Genomic DNA, 23,478 nt, shown 5'->3' on the forward strand with positions numbered 1-23,478 from the left:
TGGGGGTGGGCAAAGAAATCGACGGCAGCAGGCGAGTGGGGAAACTAGAGCAGCAGATGCTCTGTGCCTGGCCCAGATATAGTTAATACTATTTTATTATTATACCATTTTACCATTTTATGATTTTACAATTCCCATTTTGATTATAATAAGCATTCTAAGTGGTTAACAATTTGTTCTAGTTAGTGTAAACACTCCTCATTTTCTGAGCTCCTCCTCTCAACTTTATCATTACTGAATGAGTGAATGCATATACAAAACAAGTAAAAGTTTACCCTTTTCCTGTTTAAAATTGTTGAATTCAAAGAGCAGAATCCTCCACAGCTCAGGACCCATAGCAGGCAGGGACATTTCCTCAGTCAGCCCCAAAGATGATGTGAAGCCTCGGACCACTTGCAGTCTCTCTCTTTTTTAAATTGTTTTATCAGAAATAAAAACAAGAGACATAAAAAAACAGAAGAAAAGAAAAGAAAGAAAATAGAATAAAAATACACCAATTCTCATTACAATCTGTATGTATCAACCTGAATTCCTTCAACCAACATCTCTCTCCCCTCCTTCCCCTACTCTGAAAAATATATAACTAAAAAAGTAAAAAATTAATAACAATAACAATAAAATTGATGCTCCTGCTATCTATACACAACTGTCTGCCTTAAGTCTCTCTACAAAGAAAAACCAAATCTCGGATGAAGCACTAAACCCTGCAATATATTATATTGAATAAATGGTTCCATGTCTGAAAGAAGTCTTCAGATTTATTCTTAGTATATGCAGTAATTTTAGCTATTGATGCATATTCCCAAAGTTTGAGTTGCCAAGCAACTAAAGTCAGAATCAGCCACTTGCAGTCTCTTTGCCTGACCTACCTTGTCTGATTGTTGTGGGGATAAAAGAGGAATACTTTCTGAATGTTGCCTGAACCTTTGTGGAGGAAGGGAAGGTTACGGTTGAACTGAAATATGAAAAATAAAACAAATGCATTTGAACTTATCCACATCCATGTGGGTTGGCTTAATGGCTTCGATACACATAATGAAATCTTGTGCCAGTCTTGCAGAGTTGCACTAAGGTAATTTTGGAGCCTAGAGTGCTGGACTAGGACCAGGGAGACCACAGTTCAAATCCCCATCCAGCCATGATACTTGCTGGGTGACTCTGGGCCAGTCACTTCTCTCTCAGCATAACCTACTTCACAGGGTTGTTGTGAGAAGAAACTTTAAGTATGTAGTACACCGCTCTGGGCTCCTTGGAGGAAGAGCGGGATATAAAATGTAAAAAATACATAAAAATAAATAAAGGCCTTTGGAACCCCCACCCCACCGGAGGTCCCCTGGCACTGCAAGTTAAGTATCATCGCCCTACACAGACACACACAACACACACACACACAGTGACAAACACAGTATTTTTAAAACATGGGGTATCTTTACGCAAATATGCAGTAGCAGTAGCAGAAACATTTCAACATGCAACTTAACATATTCCAATCCAGCATTTTTCTTTGCCAACTCCCCCCTTTCTCTAAAGCACCGAGCACAGGTCATAAAGCACCCAGCACTCAGCCGCCCAGCACAGTGCAGGCCAGAAGTGACCACGCCACCCGGGACAGTCCTCTTTAGAGGATTGGGGGGGGCAGGGGGTGTGGAGGCCCTGGGCTTTGGCCCCCAGGGGTAAGTCCAGGGGTAAGAGCACCACTGCAGTCTTGGCATACAGAGGGCAGGTCTCATGATTCAGCACCTCACATTATTCACCTGCCTTGGAATCCTGTGTAAGTTTGCATGTGTGGATGTGCATATAAAGGTCCCCCATGCAGTGTTCTCTCTAATTTTTTTCATCTGTGTGTGGAATGAATTTGGTTCTGGGCTGCAGTAGCAAGGCAGTGTGCATGCATATGCATTCAGAGTGGGGCATTCCTGATTCAACCTGAGCGGGATCTAAAATTAACTGAGGGGACATCAAAAAACTTGTAAGTGCATGCACATGTGCACACCTTAGAGGGAACACTGCTCCCATCTGTAAGGAGTCACCCAGTCATTCCTGTGGAGCTAGCTTATTCATGCACACACTCCTTGCAATCTGTATTCTCCAATGACAGAAGCCTTCTAGAAAGCTTCTAGGTGAATATGTGAAAGGCAATTGAAATGTCATTCAGTTTGGTTGGGGCTTTGTTTGTGTTGCTTGTTAATATAATACTGTCCCTTTAAGAGACAAATCATGTAGAACCTTCCGGCAGGTGTGGGGAGGGAGGGAAAGAAACCTCGGAACAATTCTTGAGTTGGGTGAGAAAGCAACAAGGCTGTTGAGCTGTCTGCTGAACTGATGAAACAATAAAGGATTGTTTTTTTCCTTAATCTCCCCCACTGTGGTGTGATGCATATGGGCATACACATGGGAATCTGGATACAAATGATAGCTTTTCTGTTTGCTTTTGTTAAGAGCCCCTCACAATCTTGAAATGCAAGCAACAGGAAGCACAAGTGCCTCATTAGATCTGGTTTCCTAACACCTCTGTAATCTCTGTAGTGAAACTTCTACATCTCCCGCCTAGGTGGACAGATTTGGCTTTTAAAAAGCCAAATTCTGGCTTACGGCCCATTTGACTCACGAGTATACCCCTTAGGTTCTGGCAACCATCCCATCACCCATCCTCACTTCCCAGGAGTCATATGCAAAATCATCCAATGTGGAGGCAGAATGCACATATGACCACAGAGAGAGGTACCCATGTTTGACTTTAATTATGGAAAACCAAAGTTTCCTACAGACATTATAAAATCGCCTCACTGTGGCTGTGTACAGCGGAGCAAAAGGAGAGGAAGTCCCGCCCCCACCACATCCATCAGCAGCGCACCCTGCCACTCACGCTTACAGTGGGGCTTGTCTGAAGAGAGGAAAGTCCAAAGTGTGATGGTGGTCACAACTGGATCGATCCAGTCTTGCAATCACAGAAACACCCGTCATCACGCTTTTGGCTCATCTCTCTTCAGACACGCCCTACTGTAAGTATGAGCAGTGGGGCATACTGCTGATTGACACAGTGGAGGCGGGACTTCCTCCCCCTTCGCTCCACCATACACTTCTACAATGGGGCAATTTTATAAAGTATGAATGAGGCTAGAGAAAGAAGAAGCCCAGAGTCCTTGTGCTTCCTGTTATCCCAGCATCTCCATTCTGGCGAGAAACGCAGCAGCATTCGACCCCACCACTCCATGTTTTTCCTGCCGTTTCTTTAGCGGCGGCAGCAACAGCACCCCTTCCCGTAGGCCACCCCATCCCAGAAAAAACAATGCACAAACCTCAATGTTACATTAATTTTATAATAGCCCCTTTCCCCCTATTTAGCTTGCTGCTTGTAAAAGGTATCTCACCTTTAGGAGGCACCATTGTGATTGTTTAACAGTTCAACAGCATTTGCAACCTTATCACCTCAATCTTTCAACTACGTGCCTCTATTTCCTGGTTGGCCTGCTACTCTATTTTCACCTTTCATAGTTAAGTAAATTACCACTCAAGGGTCATATAAAAGTCAGTTGGATTACATCATTTAAAAAAGCGCATTCCATATTTTTTTTAGCAACCCCCCAATGATAATGATCTTGGATTTTTCACCCTCAATGCCCTCCTAAATCACTTCAGCAAGTGCTCTGTGTTCTTTTCAAAAACCAGCATGGGTTCCCTGCACCCATATCGGCTCCAATTTAATGAAGTTGTTAAAGTAGCAAGACTGACAGGTTAATTATCCTTTATAAAAGGGGGACAAATTGAACTGTGTCTTTCCATCATTTTTTGATATATCAAGAAGCTCCTGAGGTGCTCAGATGCCACTCTGGTGAATAGAACAACTAATCCACTCTGCTATTCTTTCCTGACCCTAGTCCCCCCATCGGGGCCTTGTGGTATATTGCAGTTGCTTTTTGTTTCACATTCAACAGATTCAACTTTATTATAAATTCAGAAGGATTTCCCCCCCTCCTCCATATGTTAGCTGACAGCTCCCCTGAAATAACTGATGGCTAAATTTAAACTCTGATGAAAATTAACCCAAGTGTTAAATGCAAACGGGAGCTGCTTGGGAAGAAAAGAGTTATCATGGTAAATGCCAAACAGTGGAAAATGTGTGTAAATTAATGGCGCCTCACTGGTGACAAGCTGTCAGGCAGTTTGATGGCTCTCAATAGTGCTTTAGTCCCACTGAAGTTGGCCAGAGGGCAGCACGGACAAGTCCTGCTTTTCAAAAAGACCGCGGGATGCTTGACAGTAACGCTAACTAGACTGTCTAGAGTTCATGGTCAAATGAGAGGCCTCTTAAAAAAAAAAAAAGCTTTGCACTAAACAGGGTTCATCTGCAGCTGCGATCAGAATGAGATATCAAGCAACGCTTTGTGGCCAGAAACAGCCACAAAAAGAGAAGGGGTTGGCTGGGCGGAATGTGGAATATTTACAGCCTCCAGTTTATGGGGAAACAGTATAAAAATGTAATTGCTGAGATAACCTATTTGTATTACACTACCAAGCTACACAGCTCCTTACTGGAAATATTGTAATGTTTATGCTTTCTCCATTTAAAAACAATGGGTTGGTTTCAGATTGTATGTGCCAATCGATTTCTAAATCAGGTAGAACTATTTGTTGCTGTTCATAAAGAGTACTTGAATTAGTTTGTGGTATTAGGAAAATGGTATTATCATATGGTACTATGCAACAAATGAAGATATCTTATAATTAATGTCTTCAGCATACATACGTGAATGCCAACAGCAATATTTAGTGATTGTGAATATTCACTGATATATTTCTGAGTTTTCAAGCATTCACAACACTCTTCTGGGATTGGTAACATTTGCATATGAATGTATACCAGATTGTGGACATTCACTATAAGCTTTTCCCCAAGATATTTTTAAAATAATTTTGTACAACACCTAAATGTTGCCTGCAATTAATATATAACACATAGTTTTAGTATTCTGATTATTATTAAAGCTAGGTGCAAGTGTGTTAACTTGGACATTACTGTTTCTTAGCAGCAGTTTCTTACCTGTAAAATGGAAATAGTGAAAATGTGCTACACATGGTCAAATGTGTCAATAAGAAAAAAGATTATGAAAAGCCCTCTGTTAGAATTAAAGAGCTGTGTAACCATAATATCATCATAAATGGACCAGGAGTCAACTATTCAAAGACAGCCATACAAAACTCAGCCCATGCAAAAGCTATGGTTATTTTTCTGGCACTGGAACCTAAACATTGCACCATGACCTTGGGTCACACCAGGCACTGCACAAACACATTAGAAACAAACACAGCAATTTGCAGTCTGCTATCCTAGGGGAGAACGTCAGAAATGTACCTGCATGGAGGTAACCTATTTTGACTCTTAAACTGACCGTTGAACATTACAGTAGTGACTGGATAGCCCTGTCTTTTTCAGGGAGTTGGGTCACATGTTGATTTGGAATATTGTCCATTGGGAAGTTTTCTTGCACAAGCCTAGTTTAAAGGAATCGACAGCACATAGCCAGGGCCAGATCCAGAAAGCCTTCAGCAAACTGCCCTCCACAGGTCCCCTCTTACCTAATAGGCCCCAAGAGAACCACTTCACCACCACCTCATGAAGACTATGGGCACAGGTATGGTCTCAGGGATCAGGAGTTGGCCCTTTTCACACTTCAGGGCCCTCATCAGCTATCCAGTAATGCTGGCCTCTGACATCATCCTTGGTTCACAGGTGGACCTCCTGATAGTTTGTACCCCTATTCTTAGAATCATAGAATGTTGGAGTTGGGACTCAAGTACAACTCCCTGCTCAGTGGAAGGTGGCTCTTTTATAACCCTATGAGTCTCTGAAAATACCTGCACTTTCTTTGTGGACCCACACAAAGACTCTTATTTGTTTATGCAGGCTGATATCCTGACGAATGAAGTGTGCATGCAGCAAAGGGAGTGTGCAAGCAGCTGTTGCATTCCACATTAAAGCCATGCAGGTGCTCACATGAGGGGGCAGTGATTTCCAGTGATCTCCCCTTCTCTCTGAAGCATGCTGTGTCACCCCCGCCAAAATGTCCCTGTGGGCAGCATATACATGAAAGTAATACCCACATGATAGTTTGTGAGCTACATGATAAACGTACTACCTAAACTGTAACAGAACAATTTATCGCATACCTATAGCCATAAGAGAGCACCTTCTTCATCATGAACTCAGCCGCCTGTTACGATCTTCTGGAGAGGTCCGGTTACGATTGTCGCTGGGTCATTTGGTGGTGTCCCAGGACTGGGCTTTCTCTGTGGCTGCCCCAGGGTTTTTGGAATATGCTCCCTGCTGAAATAAGAGCATCTCAGGACTCACCTGTTCTCACAGGCTTTTAATTAGAATTAATTTTAATAATTTAAAAAAAATAATGCGTTTTCATTGTTTCGTGTATTTTAATCTGAAAGAAAGAAAGAAAGAAAGAAAGAAAGAAAGAAAGAAAGAAAGAAAGAAAGAAAGAAAGATTGAACTTTCATCATAGATGTAGAATTCCCAATTAAATTGTGTAATTGTTCACAATACACATTGTTCTGGACAATGTGCATTGTCCAGAACTGGCAAGATTCATATATATTGTCTACTATTTATTAATTTCCCCCTCAACATACTTGGTACTCATATAAATGTCTCCGTATTTGATTAGTAAGCCAGAGGTTGCCGGTTCAAATCCCCACTGGTATGTTTCCCAGACAATGAGAAACACCTATATCGGGCAGCAGTGATATAGGAAAGATGCTGAAAGGCATCACTTCATACTGCGTGGGAGATGGCAATGGTAAACCCCTCCTGTATTCTAGCAAAGACAACCATAGGGCTTTGTGGTCGCCAGGAGTGGACACCAACTCATTGGCACACTTTAAAAAAAAAAAAAAGTACAAGTTGAACATTTTATACTATCAGACTTCCTCAAGAAAACTACAAAAGTTGCAGAGAGTGTGTGGAAACCTTGACCTGCAAAGACAGGTAAATGGAGATCAGGGTTTTTTTAATCTTGAAATTTTGGAAACATAAGAACTCCAGAAGGGATATTAACCAATAATGCATTTTCTCCTTCAGAGCCGGCCAGCCCCGTGGACCACCTAGATTGAGTGCATGGTCCACTGGTGTTCCACAGACCATAGTCTGAGAGCCACTGGCATATTCCATAACCTATATTTGTATTCTTATCTATATCCTTTGACCATTTTGGTTAATAAACAACAATGGACCTGTCTTGGACAAACTTTTCAGTATGTGTTGAATTCCAGGATTACCATCAGTTCACACTGAGCTTCATAAATGAAGAGCCTGGTGAAGTAGATCTGGTTCATTATTCAAGCCCTATTCAGACATTATGTTGAACACTTGTACAGATCTGTACACAAGTACAGTTATTCACATGTTATGCTGAACACAGCACACAAACACACTTTGTATCTGTTCCGTGTCTTTGAGCGGCCTGTATCCGGATTAACTTTTAACATGAATGCAGGTTCAGTCATTCATACAAAAACATGTACAAACATCTGTACACTTGTACAATAATGTCTGAATAGGGCTCCAAATAATGTCCGAATAGGGCTTCAGTCTGCAGCAAATCCTGTTGAGATCAAAGGTCAGGCTTGTTAGGCCAGCCTCCTCAGTTCTTACTATGAAGCAAACGTATATAAATGGTTTTGAGCAGATTCCAGAGGAAATAACATTTTCCTGTCTCCAGTCACCATCGTTGTGTGTCAGTTTGTTTGTTTTGGGGGGGGGGGAGCTTAATTAATTACTGAGTAGGAGGTGTCATTTTGATGTTTTGCTTTAATATAATGTGTGCCTGCACAATGAATTTATGTAGTGGCATCTTTAGGTATCTTTGTACCTACAGATGAGTGTATAACAGGGAGTGGGGCAAGGTCACATATATTGAAGAGCAGAGAACAAAGGAAATGGCAAGAAGCAAAGCACTGTATGTCTTTCTGCACAACTGAAGAACCAGGGCAAGGTTTGGAGCAAAGGGAACAATGAAGGGAAGGCAAATGAAAATTGGGATTGACTATGCAAATAGTCCTTCCAGCAGCTGGACCTGCTGAAACAACATACTGGCAAGTGGGCAAACAGGTACAAATATATGTTTTTCCCTGCAGAGTTAACAACAGTTTTGGGGGTTCACATTAAGAAACCTGCACAGCCAGGTTTCGAGTGGATTTTGCTGGTATCTACCCTGTGTCACATTTTAGACTGTGAGCTCTTTGGGGACAGGGAACCATTTTCTTATTATGATTCTTTTTCTGCGTAAACTGGTTTGAGAACTTTTTTGGTTGAAAAGTGGTATATAAATAGGGGGAGGAGCAGCATCAGGAGCACAAGCAGGGGCGGAGCCACCATTGAAAAGAACCCGAGCCACTAATGGAAAGGGCTGCCAGAGGCCGCATTGCACATAATGTCACATGCAAAGGAGGTATGGCCAGATCACTAGAGGGCCCAACTAGCCCTTCCGGTCTCATTTCCAGGCTTGCTGCTGGGCTGCATTTATCTCCCTTCTTCTCCCTCCAGTGAAGGAGATAATATACGTGATCCAGAAATAAACTTGATCCAACAGCAAGCACTGCCTGGAAATGAGCTCCAAAGAGCTTGCATGGATTCCATGGAGCCTGGGCCCCACACCTTAGCATGTGACATCACAGAAAGGGGAGGGGCCCATGCGCAAGATGTCATGCGCAAAGGGGGGGGGCGCCGGCATGGCGAAACACAGGCTGCTGCTCTGCTGGCTATGCCACTGAGCACAAGCTAACCCTTCCTCCTCCAATCCCCAGTCCTGATCCTATTGCTTTCCTCTCAATGGTCCCTGGGTTTTTTAAAAAAATATTATTATTTAACAAAAACCTAGGGGCCGACATACTATACAGCTTCGCGCAGGCATTTTGCACACTGCAAGCAACGCTGCATCAAATGCAAGTTGTGCAAGAGCCCACTTGCTCAAATGTCAAAATTACATGAAGGCATTGCGGTACCGCACAGCCGTGATTAACAATGGCCATGAGACCACGCAACTGCCTTGCACAATTTGGGCAATTGCACAAGTGCTCTCATGGAGTTTTTTTCATTTGCAACTTGCATTGGGAAGCTGCATCAGTGCCTGCAGTGTTCAAAGCTCCTGCAGAATGCTGTGCAGTATTTGAGCCAAGGTATCCTGATCATAGATCTCCTGCATCATATATTTTTGCATCCTGAGAGCAACAACCAACACTGAAAATATAGCCACAGGTTCCGTAAGTGAATGGAACTGATATGAACAGATTGATTAACATAGATAATGTTTACGCTTGATCTTAGCCAAAAGACTGAGAAGCAAATATGAATTGTACAATAAGCTCAGAAATCTGTGTGTCAAGTCTGTGAATGAACTAAAAGCTGTGTGTCAAGTCTGTGTATGAACTTCTGTGTAAGGATCATATCCATAGAACTCCAAAAATAGGTCTACTATATCTTTCTTTGCATCTCATTGAATAATTCTGACTTTCAAATGCACTCAGAGAACCTTGTGATACTTTTTCTGTCTCTTGTTCATACTTAGCCTTGCCATGTCCTCCCGAATTTAGGGTAGCCCCTGGATTTTGGATCCTCCACCCAGCTGCTAAATTCTACACGGATTTCAAATGCGCTGCCCAGATTGCCCGGATTTTACTCTCCTATCAAATGGGAGGGCAGAGAAGGAGGGGAAAGTATACAAATCTGCCAAATAAATAAATAAATAAATAAAAATGCAAATTAGTTGCCAGATAATTTGCATAATATGCAAATTAGGCCACCTGGATTTGGTGAGCTTTAATATGGCAACCATATTCATACTTCACTCACTCTATTACAGTCATCACATTTTTCATCCCATTGGCTTCATTGAGAGGAGGAGGGAATACCACTTATTTCATTTGGGTCAGGATCAGGCCTGTAGCAAATACTGTAGAGAGCAAAGGTCAGACTTCATAAACTAATGACTTCCCCAAGAGCCATTGTCAGCTCATCTCTGCTTCTAAATATGTAGCAAACACTTCTACTCAAAGGACAATCACGAAGAACATGTGGTGTTCTCCAGTTGGGGAGACATTTGCTACTCATATTTTAGGAAATGGATGGGCCTCAGATCCAGTTAGATCAAGATGCTGGGATTTATGACCTGACGGCACCGCAAAGCCAGTAAAACAGAATTTTGTCAAGCTACCTTTTTTTTTTTTTTTGGCATGTTAAATAGAAAACCAAGTGTTTACTGTCTGTGGGGCAGAAAAGCAGGTGTGCATATTCTATAAACGTAATGATGTAGTCATGAGAAGGCCCAGGTCAAGCAACAGTTCAGTGCTGTCTTTCATGGAGAGGAAGGGGAAGGATGAGGGGGCTGTAGCTCGTAGGAAAAGCCTCTGTGTTGTGTGCAGAAGGTCCCTGGTTCAATCCCTGGCATCACCACACAGGGCTAGGAGAGACCCCTCTCTGGAACTCTAAAACCTAAAAAGTAGCTGCCAAACAGTGTAGATACTATGGAGCCAAATAAACCGTCTCATATGAGTCCCATCCTGCTTCCCAGTACTCATATGAGTCCCATCCTGCTTCCTTTCCAGCAACTCCAATCTGAAGCTTAACTACACCCCAGCCTGCCCCACCTGGTCTACCCCAGTGCAGTGTGGGAGCAGAACCTATATAAGCTATATAAGCTATACCTATACCTACTTGGCAGCCATCCTCCCTCTCTCAAAGGCAGGGCAGCAAGCCACACAGATGCAGAGGAGATTCTTTGTCATGTCCCCATCACACTAGAAAGAGTGTCATGGGCATCCTTGGCAGCCAACATGATGCTGGCCAAGTGTCGGCCCATCTCAGAGCTCCCAGCTATTTCCAGCCCCCTTGCTGCAGCTTGTGGTCTCCTGCTCTCTAGCAATGGACTGAAGTCATCAGCAGCAACAGAGATGGGATCCAGACAAGGCAACTGCCTCATATAGACTCATACCATTAATTCTCCTAGCCTGCTGTTGCCTATCCTGAGTTCCAGTGGTCTAGACAAAGCACCTTTACCTACTGCTGCTACCAGAGAGCCATTATTCTTTTTATTACTCTTTATATATCTCATGTACAAATATATCAGCTGACATCTAGGCTAATCCTGGATATATTAAGATCTTCAGGGGAGGCTCATCTGAGGGTGCCGCAAGTTGGTCTGGTTGCAAGTGAAAGGCGAGCCTTCTTTGTAGTTGCCCCAGGGCTATGGAATGCACTTCCTGCTGAGATTAGAGCTGTTCCATCCCTGATGGCTTTTAGGAAACAACTAAAAATGCATCTCTTCAGCCAAGCTTTTCAGTTAGTTGGTGTATTTTTATTAATATTTTAATCTGATTTTTATATGTTTTAACTGTTGAATTCTTGGTTTGTTTTATTTTATTGTTTTGTTTTATGCTGTAAACCGCCTAGAGACTTCATTAGTGGTTGCTATACCAATTTATTAAATGAATGAATGAATAAATGAATGGATGAATGAATGAGGCCTGACATCCAGGCTAATGGTAGTGGTGCGGATCACACAAGTTGCTGCCATGTTTGTGCAGATGACAGAAAAGCACCATTTTGGAGTCCAAAATGGCATTTGGAACATTTTAAGTGTTCCGAGTCGGAACAGGGTAACTCCGTTCCAAACTCAGAACAGGCTCTTCATTTGAAGGGTGGTCTGTTCCAAGCTTGGAACACTCAAAATTGCCCCATTTGTGGTTGGAACATTCTGACCATGAACCGTTCTGCACATCTCTAGTGCAGACATGTTGCACAAGCCAGTTCCACTACAGCTGGAGCTTGCATTCCAGTCTAGTGTCATACTGGTGCAACAGGGTCTGCTTGCACACATTGTGTGCACACCTTCTGCTCCTCCTCAGTCCATCTATGTGGCAGGGAATGATGCGAAGTTATCCATTGTCCTTGTTGCAGAAGCATATGCTTGCACAAGCAGCCCAAGAGCGCAAGAGACTGAGCAAGATTGAGCATCTGCTCACTTACATGACCTTCTTGCGTGGCTCCATCGTTGTTCTTTGCGCTAGTGCAGTGTTAGTCTGGCTGTCCGCTCTTATTTTTATATGTGTGGTGCAATGTTATACATTATATTCATTAACTTGTATTATTTATACCTGATGCTTTAGTAGTATACAAAGAAGACAGACTTTTGCATGAAGGAGTTTAACACCTACATTTCAGTCATGAGGATGACAACAGGGGGAAGAAGAATAAGAAACAGCACAGAGAGGGATCGAGTGTGATAGAAGTGCAAATGTGCAGCTTGTGCTTTATTTCCGCTATGGGTGACACCATACACTTTCAAGGAACATGGGGAAGGAAGGAAGAGGCAGCACCTGTTCAGGGAGCGAATTGCTGGAATAAGGAGCAGCAAGGGTGAGTGGATAGAATTATTTAAAAGAGCAGGAGCCCTTTCCTCTGCTTTTCTAAAACTAGGAATATAAGAGAATCAACTGGGATGTTATTAAACATTCAGAGCATTCCTGTTCCAAGGTGTGATGGTGTTTTCCATAGCTCCAAATTGCTTTTCCGGTCTCACTTCCATACTTGCAACTTCTTCATTTCTGTATCCACCAAGCACAATTCAGACATTATGCTGTAAGAGTATACAGATGTCTGTGCACTTGTGCAGGTCTTTGTGTGAACAACTGTACCTTTGTTCAGTTTAAAAGTGAGCCTGGATATAGGGCTTTCAAAGGCATAGCACAGTTATGAAGTACTTCTGTACCTGCATTCAGCTTAACGCGTGAATGACCTGAATACAGTTCTGTACCTATGTATATACTGTACACTCATACAAGTGTGGAACATAATGTGTGAATGGGTCTCTAGACCTCTTCCTATCTGAGTCCATATGAAAGGGACAGCTTAACTTCCATATACTAATGCCCTAATGCAGCCATGGAACAAACTGAGACAGACTGAGATTTCAAGAACACTGTGATACATGCACACAATAGAAACCTACCTGGTGGAAGCAGTGCCAGCCCAAATAATAAGTGTGGTTTAAAGTGAAGGAGGAAAGAGATTTTCAGGATTGGATGTGGGAAAGGGGCTGGGTGTGAGGAAGGGAATAAGGGAATGGCAGCGCTAGAGGTGAATTAAGCCAGGCCAAATTCCAATTGCTTGGAAAAGAGTCAAAACATTTCCGAACTTTTGAGGCAATGGCCTGGCTTATTTTTGACAAGTCATTGAGTTGAGGGAGGTTTGCCCGTCACTTGTTTACTGCTGTGTAATGTATGCAATGGCCTTCAGTGGAGAGGACTTTTGCTTCCCCCCCAATTCCTCCAATTATTTACCAAAGAAGAAACCTCCAAATCCATTTTAAAATTTCACTTTTGGTGAAATTGACAGAACTCTAAAGTTAATGGATGACCTTGAGCACCAGCCAAAAGTTAACCCATAAAAATACTCTACACTACTCTAATTCAATGGGTTTGAGGCAAAAATACATCCTTCCTTAGAGGCTATTTAATGCAGAAGAGCCTTTAAGTAGGAGCTACAAAATAAAATTCATTAATATCCACTTTCTTTGAATATTCTAAAGAAGAGCATATTTCAAGAATCATAGAGCTGGAGGGACCTTGTAGGCCATCTTACCCAACACCCGAAACACAATGGCCTCATTTGCACGTAACAGGAAACCAGAGTTGGAGTGGCCCGCTGTTGAATTTCTTGTACGTCCGAATGCATGCAACCGCAGTTCGCACACAAAGGAGACCTGAGGTTTCCTTCCCCAAACTCGTTTGAACCTTAAGTTTGTCATGAGTTTTACCACTCCTACCTGAGGTTCCATTCCAGGATCGTTATGTCTGAATGCAGGATGCTGGAGTAATTGGAGTTGAGGGAAGAAGCTCTTCCCTTGCTCCAGCTGTGATTGGCTGCCAGGGCTGTCTTTCATTTCAGAAGGAAGCCCACACTGCCAGTTCCCCCTCCTGTCTGCAGTCTCCCTAATTGCAGTCAGGGTCCTGCCTGTTACATCCGAATGTGGACAGGTAACCGTGCGGTGGTGGGGAGCAGGGTGGAACCGAGGGTCCAATGGACCTTCGATTCTGCATTACGTGCAGATGTGGCAATTGGGCTTCAAGTCAGAAGGCATTAGGTTTTGACAGTTTTTAGTTTTGCACCAAGCACATGTTTCTCTGGAGCATGATTGATAGGATACTCTCCTTGGATATAACACACTTTTTGTTATATTGATTGCTTAGCAAAGTATCTCCTCAGACTATTTCTTTTAAGGCTTCTTCTATGGTTCCTTGACATTTTACAAGATTGGTTCATGCATTACCCTGTTTTCAAGCTTTGCAGATATGAGAGTTTATTGTAATATTCAAGGAAATAACAATAGAGGTCTCGCCAGTAGTTAGATCTATGTATGAAAATGCATTGGCTCTGACTGCTGGTGAGACATTTACCACTTCAAACATTAGTATTCTCTGGGAATATGGAGATGGATGACTGACTCTTGCCACAGCAAACCCCACAAAGAAGCAGTGTGTGAATGAATCAGCCCTTATCCTGCAGACGTGTGACTGCAAATCTTTTTTTCTTTATCTCATTTACAAGAAAGGTAACTTTGAACAAAACTCAGTTGGTTGTGTTTTTACATCCCTTTGCACCTTTCTCTCTCTCTCACACTCCCTCACTCTCTCTCTCTGAAAAAACATCAGAGATAACGATTCAATACACTTGACCTAGCAGACAGCTCAGTGTTTTGATGTTTCTCTAGCTAGTATTGACTACGTCAAATAAGCTGTTTCAGGACACTACACAATCTGAAACAAGTGGCTGTGTTTTAAATACTCCGTTCAAGTTGTGAATCTGAATCAGGTTGTGAATCTGAAAAGACGAGGAATCTGAAAGATACTATTGTTATCATCCTGCAGTATGCCATATCGGTCTGCCCACATCACTGACATTACAACTTCCTCTGAACAGCTAAAGCTAGCCTTGCTTCTCCATCTTTTTACCTTTCTTGCCATCTGTTCATGCTGCTCTAGCAGCCTCCCTGCTCTCTTCTCACCAGGGCCTGTCTAAGCAAAAGGGTATTAGAGCCTCTGATGAGGTAGGCCTCAGGCCTCTCCATCACTCCTAGCCACAAGGAAAGCACCAGCTGTCTGGCCTCATTTGCATTTTCTCTCCAAAATAATGAAATTAGCCATGAGTATCCTGAGGTGATGCAAGACACAAATTTAGGCTAGATGTGTCAGCGTGTGATGGGAAGGGAGGGGGAAGGTCACTGAGGCATTCAGAGCATGCTCATGGCATTAAAACTGAAGGTAGAATATACTTTCTGTTTTGTGAGAAATGGTATTCAAAAAGCTTTTCATTGAAGGAATATTGAACAGATCAGTGTAAATGCACCACTAACAACTAACAACTTTTAAAGATTTACAAAATAGTGTCTGCTTTACAAAGAAGTGAGATTTTTGGAAACCCCAAAACCATGGAAATGAGAGAGATAAAATACATACATGTTTTGACTGCCAGTAGGTAATACTCAAGTACCAGCTGATAGTCCCAGTCTCATAATTCTATACAGCAATTTACCATAATTTGTAGGTGACCAACTGCTACATTAGTCTCTAATGAGGTTTCCTAGCCAGATTTCAGTATTTCCCTCCTGCGGTACATAATGTTCACCATTTTTACTCCTAGTCAAGGGAGCAAACATTACCATATTTGTTATGCAGCAACACAAATCTTTGATTGCTGTGCCGTATACTGTATTTCCTCAGCATGGAGAAATAAACTCATGCTGAACTTTCTTCTACAGAGCTATGGATAAATTCTTCCAGACTTGCAGACCACTGAAGCTTGAAAGGAAAACTTCACGTTTTCCATTTGATCTTATAGCTGCTGTCCACAAACCACTTCAGCTGTCAACCTTGAGGCATAATTGCTAATCCCATAATCCACCTGGAAGTTCTCCTGTGAAAGCCCCATAGAAATGAATAGGAGCTGTGCAAGTGTACAGTATTCACAGGTGCACTATTGCCTCTCCCATTCTTTTCAGTGGGGTTTCTGCACTGGATTGTTCTTTTGGATTAAATCTGAACAGTGCCTGCTGAAGGAAGACTAGAGGCCAACCTACAAATTTGTTTTGCAGTGCCTTGGGGATGGTTGGCTTACTTTTTCTGTTGTTCTGCAGCTGTTCCTATACTTTCTTTACACTTTTATATATTGTTGGTTAGTTTTCAATTGCTATCGTTGGTTTTCCATTGGTGTTTTTTCATTGACTGCATATTTATTCCATCATTCAGCTTTCAGGGCCCTAGTGGGCAAGGGTCCTCAAAAGGGCCTGAAAAGGGGGCTATAAATATAAACATGGAGAGTGAGAAGGATATTAAGCCAGCAATATGAAGGCTAAAATATCTTCCAGAAAGCACTTTAGGTAGACCAAATACATCAGCAGCAAACTCCAGACCTAACAGTTAAGTTCAACCCAATAATTCCCCTGGGGAGAGGTTTTTTCCACGCTTAGGAATCTTGCCAAGGAAATGGATTATTTATTGGGGGGGGGGGTTGACTTGGCCTTGGCTCCTGTGACACATGTAGGAAATTATTTGTAAGTGGTCCACTTCCACTAGAAGAGGTAGGTTCAGGGTTTGGAGTACTGTGGACAGCCTCAGAGTTGTAGGTGCACATGTTACATACGCTAACTCTAGTCTGGTTCACAACTACCAATCCCAATAATAGCTATGAACAGGCTTGGCTCATCTTTGGCTTGCTTCCAGAATGTTCCCCCAGGGTTTTGAACACTGCTTTTATCTCCTTTCCTTTTATCACTCAGTGGGTGGCTTCTCATGATCCACCACAAGAAAGTAGGGAAATTTCAGGAACTAGCAGCGTGTGCTCCCAGCTGCGTATGTCATGCAAACCCTCCCAAACCTGGTTCCTGAGTCCACTGCCCAAAATTCTCACGACAACCACCCGACTTCAGTTACCAAGATATGAAGCTAGGTGAAGGATCTTGGGAGAACACTGGACAACAGACTCAGGAATTGGACCTGGGGAGGTTCTCACAACACATCTGCTGGGAGCTCACACTGCCAGTTCCCAACATGTCCCCAACATTTTCCCCCTTCTTTACTTGTGGTGGATCATGTGAAGCTGCCCAGTGAATGAACTTCACCTTTCCCTACATGTTGTTTTGCTTCAGCCAGCCTCCTGACTGCTGCCACCACACTGGATAGTGCCCTTCTCAAGGATTGCTAGGGATGCGGAAGAGAGCTGGTCTTGTGGTAGCAAGCATAACTTGTCCCTTTAGCTAAGCAAGGTCTCCCTGGCTGCATTTGAAAGGGAGACTAGAAGTGTGAGCACTGTAAGATATTCCCCTCAGGGGATGGAGCCGCTCTGGGAAGAGCAGAAGGTTCCAAGTTCCTCCTTGGCAGCATCTCCAAGATAGGGCTGAGAGAGACTCCTGCCTGCAACCTTGGAGAACCTGCTGCCAGTCTGTGTAGACAATACTGAGCAAGATGGACCTATGGTCTGTCTCAGTATATGACAGCTTCCTATGTTCCTGTACTAGCTTGCCACATTGGTTCACACCCATTTTGGGCCTAAAGGGGCTTGCAAAGAAGTTCCTTTTTTGAACAGTATAACTATTTGTGGTTCAGTCCATTGCTCATTTCCCATGGGAGGTTTTAAACATCAGTGATAAAGAATTTCCTATATCCACTTTCAGGCTGCTGATTAAAAGGAATGATAGTGATAAAGTGACACTGGGGAAGCTTTATTGAATCAAACTTTAATCTTTCAAATCCCAAAACCATTAAGTTTCTTGGTCTCAAAATTTCTTATGTTGGCTTTAAACCCGTCTCCCCATCACAAATTATTGTCTCAAACATCCCATTTATGTGGATTTGGGGTGGAGGGGTGGCGGTAGTGGGGGGGAGGACATTGTTTAGCTACCAGTTGTTATAAAGAGACCTGCCTGGCAGCACTTCACGTCAGTCAAAAGTCTAGGTCAGACACTTATCAATTGACCCTGTGTTAAAGGTAGACACTCATTTCAGCATCTGTCAATAGCATCTTTTGATCCATTTATACTGGAGGCTGCATCACTAGAGTGATTTATAAGTGAGCAGGCATCGACTTTAAAGAAAGAAAAACACTTATAAAACTGGGGGAGGGGGATCCCACCATGGGCTGTCTTGTTTACTGAAATGGTTAGTGCTTGATTAGAATGTGTCATTTGTGATGCTGTAATTTAGGATCTGTTTGCCTTATAGGAAACTTGGCATCACTCATTAACAATGAAAAGTCCTTGTAATCGCAGAGCCCTCTCTTGAAATCAGTGCCTATTCATAAAGCATTCCATTATCTGCTCAGTGCAAAAGGTCCTTATAATTATGAGCAGCGCTTCCTGTTATTTCCTAACCTAGGCTCGGTCTCTAAACTTCCCCTGTTGAGGTTTTAATTACAAATCTGCCAATCCTGGTCCATTTTGGACAAGACAAGGAAAAGAAATGTGAACATGTTAAAAAAAAAAATCACAGAGGGGCCTAGGAAAAATTTCCTTGACACACACCCGCTGTGACACCACAGCAACTGAAGAGGGCCTGTCATTTGCCTGTCAACCTTTGACCTCACCCAGACATATTATGAAATGATTTGAAAAGAAATATAAGCACCATAGTGCTGGCTCCTTCTAGCTTTGCACGCCTGTCCTTGATGTCAGTCAGGAGTAGTTAACTAGTACCCACAGAGCCTTTTAAAAAAATGTATATAAGGGAGAAAAACACAAAATATCAGGAACAGCTTCTTTTAGCAAGACAAGCTCTTGTCAAGTAATGACTTTATGACATAAGGTATTGTTTACCTAGGCATCGTTCTCTTACTTGCATTTTAATGAGCCTAATTAATAATAAGTTAGAAGTCCTCAGCTACTTCTTCACAGCTGGACCATATGCACTAATTACACCAAGTGAGCAAACTTCGACTAATCCCTTTCATCAAAAGAAATATTTTAATTCCAAAAAATTTCCATGTGCGCATACACACACACACACACACCTAATTCCGATTATATTTTCATATTAGCAAATCTGCACAGAAATAAAAGTAAATGTTGAAGGGGCAAGATCCTATCAATGTATAATTTCCCCCCTCTGTTTGTAGGCATTATTCTTCCATAGTAAGACTGTGTAATCAGAATGTCAGCAAGTTCATGTTTAATATAAGTTGTATTTTTTCCAGACAGGGGTCCCTAAACTCTCTACTAATGGACAGCACTCTTACTATCATGAAAATCCCATCCTATTTACTTTGCATGGCTGCAGAGGAATGTGGAGACAATGTGGTGCTTGATAATTAATTTTGCATACTGAAAGTGCCAAATTCAGTGCATGGTATCTACAGCTGAAGGCATTTGGGGTAGCAGATCTGGAAGCAACTTGAGTGAACAAGAACCTATTGCATTGGGCTGAACCCCAGAATTCCAAAGCACCAAAGCCATTTCTACCTTGGAACTGCCCCAAATGGGCTCCATCTGCAGATCCACTCTTGGCTCCAACCTCCAAGCCCCGCCCAAGTCGCCGAATTTTCTTATTCTGAGAGCTAACAATTCTACAAGCAGACTCCTACACTGACAAGCTTCCCCCCACAATTTGCAATTCTATTGCCATTGTTCTTATTGACAGCTGTAGTCTAACTACTACACCACGCTGGCCCTCATATAGGGTTGTTTCAGATGTATCCTATGAAATTTTTCAAGGGCTCTTAAGGTTTTTCTGTTAGTAACAATAATAAGGGTATTGCAGGGTAAACACAATATATCCACACCGTGGGCCTTTCTAGAAGGTATTAAAGTGTGAGCTTTTTAAAAGCTTCCATACTAGTTTCTAATGCCATCTCACTTGCGGTCCAGATTTGCATAGGGTTGCATAGCCTCCTGTGCAATATCATATTGCAATTAATCAGACACTGAGCACAGACCTTGCTCAATGTTCACACTTCCACCTGCTGGCCAGCAGTTGTGAAGCCATCCAGACATTCCACTAACTAGAGAGATGGGATTTTCACTGAGGGTACACAACATTTAGCCCGTTCAACAACTAGGTAACGCCACCTAATGTAAGGATTTAAATGTTCTCCTTTATATCAGTTTTTTGCCTTACAACAGGCTTGTGAGATCCAAACGCTGCTAGTGATTAGAGGCCTATGCTTTATTATGTGCCTCAGCAGACCCATGTCCTCCCAATCTCCCTTTCCCTCCTCTGTCATATGCAATCAGAAGCTTTTGTTCTGCCAGGAAACCCAACAAAAAGTCTGTTTTCTCTCTCCTCCTTTGCTTTAAACATTGTGAAGCTCAGGTGAATATATAGCTTTTCCATTTGGCTCTAGTCCTGAACACTGTCCAAACTTGGTGGGTACTACTGCTGACTCCAATTGCAGATACCACGACGATGACAAAGAAAATTTATATACTGCTTTTAAGCAAAAGTTTCCAAAGCGGTTGATAGATAGATAGATAGATAGATAGATAGATAGATAGATAGATAGATAGATAGATAGATAGATAGATCCGTGTCCCCAAAGGGCTCACAATCTAAAAAAGAAATATGTTTGGCACCAGCAACAGTCACTAAAGGGATGCTGTGCTGGGAATAGATTGGGCCAGTTAAGAGCATAAGAACAGCCCTGCTGGATCAGGCCCAAGGCCCATCTAGTCCAGCATCCTGTTTAACACAGTGGCCCACCAGATGCCACTGGAGGCCTACAGGCTGGAGTTGAGGGCATGCCCTCTATCCTGCTGTTACTCCCCTGCAACTGATACTCAGAGGCATCCTGCCTTTGAGGCTGGAGGTGGCCCACAGCCCTCTGACTAGTAGCCATTGATAGACCTCTCCTCCATGAAGTCATCCAAACCCCTCTTAAAGCCATCCAGGTTGTTGGCTGTCACCACATCACGCGGTAGAGAATTTCACAAGTTGATGATGTGTTGTGTGAAAAAGTATGTTTGTTGGTCCTAAATTTGCAGGCAACCAATTTCATGGGATGACCCCTGGTTCTAGTGTTATAAGGGGGGGGGGATTATCTCTATCAACATTCTCAGCACCATGCATGTTCTTATAGACCTCTATCATGTCTCCCCGCAGTCGTCTTTTTTCAAAACTAAAAAGCCCCAGGTGTTGTAGCCTTGCCTCATAAGGAAGGTACTCTAGGCACTTGATCATATTGGTTGCCCTCTTCTGCACCTTTTCCAGTTCTACAATATCCTTTTTACATGTGGTGACCAGAATTTTATGTAGTACTCCAAGTGTGGCCACACCATAGTTTTGTATAAGGGCATTATAATATAAGCAGTTTTATTTTCAGTCACCTTCCTAATGATCCCTAGCATGGAACTGGCCTCTTTCACAGCTGCCGCACATTGAGAAGACACTTTCAACGAGCTGTCCGCCACAACCCCAAGATCCCTCTCCTGGTCAGTCACTGACAGCTCAGATCCCATCAACGTATATGTGAAGCTGGGGTTTTTCATCCCAATGTGCATCACTTTACAATTGCCAACATTGAGTCGCATATGCCATTTTGTCGCCCACTCACTCAGTTCGGAGAGATCCTTTTGGTCCTCCTCACAATCTGTTTTGGATTTCACTACCCTAGACAGTTTGGTGTCACCTGCAAATCTGGCCACCTTGCTGCTTACCCCAACTTCTAGATCATTTATGAATAAATTAAAAAGCACCAGCCCCAGTACAGATCCCTGGGGTACCCCACTTCTTACTTCCCTCCATTGTGAAAATTCTCCTTTTATACCTACCCTCTGTTTCCTGTCCTTCAACCAGTTAACAATCCACACATGTACTTGTCCCCTTATCCCATGACTGCTAAGTTTTCTGAGGAGTCTTTGATGAGGAACTTCATCAAAAGCTTTTTGGAAGTCCAGGTATACTATGTCAACTGGATCACCTTTATCCACACACTTGTTTACCCTCTCAAAGAACTCCAAAAGGTTTGTGAGGCAAGATTTACCTTTGCAGAAGCCGTGCTGGTTCTCCCCTAGCAGGGCCTGTTCTCCCCCGCTGCTAAATAAAGAGAATCACAATTTTAAAAGGTGCCCTTTTGCTCTGTAAGCAGGGCAGATCCCGCCCAGAAAGTTTTATTTCAAGAGTAATAACCCTTGATACAGACAACATAACTGCACTTAAGAGCCCACCTGAGGGTGGGCTGTTTGTTAAGGACTTAGCCATGGTCAGGGGTGTAGCTATAATTGAGCAGATGGGAGAAACCCATCTGCTCAAAGAACCCAGAGCCCCCAGCTCCAGAGGGCCCCACAGCTCCAACCCCCCCCCCATTTTCTTCATTATCTCCCTCACTCTGAGAGGCCACCGGAAGAGGGGTGAATACGGGCCCCCTTTCCCCTAGCTATGCCCCTGCCCATGGTTTAAAACTGGTTCTTATATTTTTCAAAGGAAGCACTACTGCTTTTCCCACCATACCCCTGTGTATAGATGGCTAAACTCTTAACTTCCTTAGGTCTTCAGGGACTTCCTAACCTTTCCATTCTCAGACTGAAACAATCTTCAAAGTCCAAGGAAGGCTTCAGCCTTATACCTCCGTGCATTTTTTTTTTCCTTTTAAAAAGTTTTTTTTTTTAACCACCGGCGCCCATGGCAGCCTAAGTATGAATTTTCATTGACTGGTCCTTTAAAAATGAATTGCTTTGCTCATCTCAGTCTCTTTCAATGTGGTGTTAAGCTCCATGCATACAAGACAAAGCAGCCGGGTTTTGGATGTGGTGCTTTCAGTGGAGGTCCTCTGGGGTCATGATCTAACAATAGAGAACCTCAGTGCTGAGCAAGTTGCCCTGTCCTGGCCCAAACCCATACTAAAAGGCTCAAGAGATGCCCTCCCCACTGAGATGGTTCCTCGGAATAGTAGGCCTTGCCCTTTAGGAAATTTTGCCTGATATGTTTGGCCTAAATTCCTCTTTGTTTCTTTTCATTCCATTAGCCCTTGTTATACTCCGCTAGATGACCCTAAACAATTCCACTAAACAATTAATGATTATCCTATCCATCCTTCATTTGCTGTTTAGCTACAGCTATATGCCTTGACTCCTTTTAATCTTTAGTTTAATGAAGTGTAATTAATCAGGCTCACAATGAAATATTGAATCTTGAAATTTCTCAATTCTTTCATAATAAGCTACTTCATGCATAAAAAGCCCGCGTGGAAGAAGAATTAACACAGCTGCTTTCTCTCCCTTGTTTGGATAAACAATCTCCATCAAAATGGGAATATCACTTAACAAAACTGTAACAAGTGTTGTTAGAGTTTGCAACAGAGGGAAACTTCCCAGAGACACAATTTAAACGAGCTTGAGGTCTCTGTTCTGTGGCATTCACTTAGAAGTCTGAATGCTATTGATTACTTGTCTAATTTGTATTATTTCCCTTGGCTTCCCAGACAAACCAGGCTGT

The 23,478-nt window shown here is 42.7% G+C and overlaps 1 long non-coding RNA gene across 1 annotated transcript; it reads right to left on the reverse strand.

Moving 5' to 3' along the window:
• Window positions 1–273: 273 nt before the first annotated feature.
• On the reverse strand, window positions 274–6,353 carry LOC128326548 (uncharacterized). The gene is made up of 3 exons (XR_008308112.1): window positions 6,169–6,353; window positions 870–955; window positions 274–406 (listed from the first exon to the last, which is right to left on the reverse strand). It is a non-coding gene; the product is annotated as an uncharacterized LOC128326548 (long non-coding RNA).
• Window positions 6,354–23,478: the final 17,125 nt, after the last annotated feature.

This window comes from Hemicordylus capensis, chromosome 1 (genome assembly GCF_027244095.1).
Source record: "Hemicordylus capensis ecotype Gifberg chromosome 1, rHemCap1.1.pri, whole genome shotgun sequence".
Taxonomy (NCBI): Eukaryota; Metazoa; Chordata; class Lepidosauria; order Squamata; family Cordylidae; genus Hemicordylus; species Hemicordylus capensis.